Below are 1248 nucleotides of genomic sequence, written 5' to 3' on the forward strand. Positions count from 1 at the left end.
ATCACGGCCTTGTCGGCCAGGAGCCCAGCGTCGCGGGCGGCATCGGCGATACACCACGCATATTCTCGGACGGTCTCAGTCTTCATTCGACGGGAGTTTTCAGTGATCTCGGACATCTTCCGGCTTTCAGTCTTGTGGATGAACTCCTTCCTGAACGCGTCACGAGCATCCTGCCAGGATGTTTGGGCGCTGCTTCCCCAGAGAGTCCAAAGGCGGTACAACCTCGACATGCGCATCAAGCTACTCATGGCCTATGGGAATACAAATCTCTCGGATAAGGCTATTTCTGCACTAGAAGGTATTCCACGCACAACTTGGCTGACATGGCTGAGTAAGAAGGACGCATACCTCACCACCGAACGCTACAAACGGTGCTTGGCGCTTGGTGGTCAAGAGAGACATGTCGCCATCCAATTCGCCAACGACTTGTTGGCCTTCATGAAGGCCGTTCGAGCCGACAGCCACCTCTTGACCACTGCTCATATGGTGACATGTATCAAGACCCATCAGCAATCGTGGGTCAAGACGTACCTCCAACGGGAAGCCGCTAGTGGAACTGGGTACGATGGATTGTTGGGTCTGGGACAACGCTTTGCCCACCGCCATGGCTTTGCGAAGCGTGTGCCTTGTTATTCCAAGCTGAAACGAGCTGAGTTGGAAGTAGAAGAATGCGTTTACGGCGACCTTCTGGGAGAAGCACGATGAGAAGCCCCTAAGAGGCATCGTCAATGTGGATGAAACAGCAGTGTACTATGACATGCCACCTCGACGTACGTGGTGTGAAATAAGCGAAGACGCGAAAGTGGATTCGACCGAGAAGCACTCCAATCGCCTCACGGCCGTGCTTGGAGCCTGCGCCGATGGTGCGGTATGGTGCGGTGCTGCATACAGCTGACATGTGACGTAGGGACTAAGCTGCCAATACTGTTCATCGTGCGTGGGCAACCCGGTGGGCCGATCGAGACTGATGAAGTCCCAACGTATCCTGATGGACACGTTTACGCGGTTCAAGAAACAGCTTGGATGGATGAGAGTGTGTGGGTATATTACCTCAAGGAGCTGTTGAAGTATGAGCTGGTTGGCCCGTCAGTCCTGCTGGTAGACACCTCGCTGCTCATGTGTCTTACACGTCGCGGCGCACTGTCGACGAAGAGCTGTATGGTTTTTTGGAGCCGCTGCCGCCAAACACAACAAGCGTGTCCCAGCCTCTCGGCGTTGGCGTGATGGGGCCACTGAAGGCCAAGCTCC

Source organism: Aphanomyces astaci (genome assembly GCF_000520075.1).
Source record: "Aphanomyces astaci strain APO3 unplaced genomic scaffold supercont1.58, whole genome shotgun sequence".
Lineage (NCBI taxonomy): Eukaryota > Oomycota > Saprolegniomycetes > Saprolegniales > Verrucalvaceae > Aphanomyces > Aphanomyces astaci.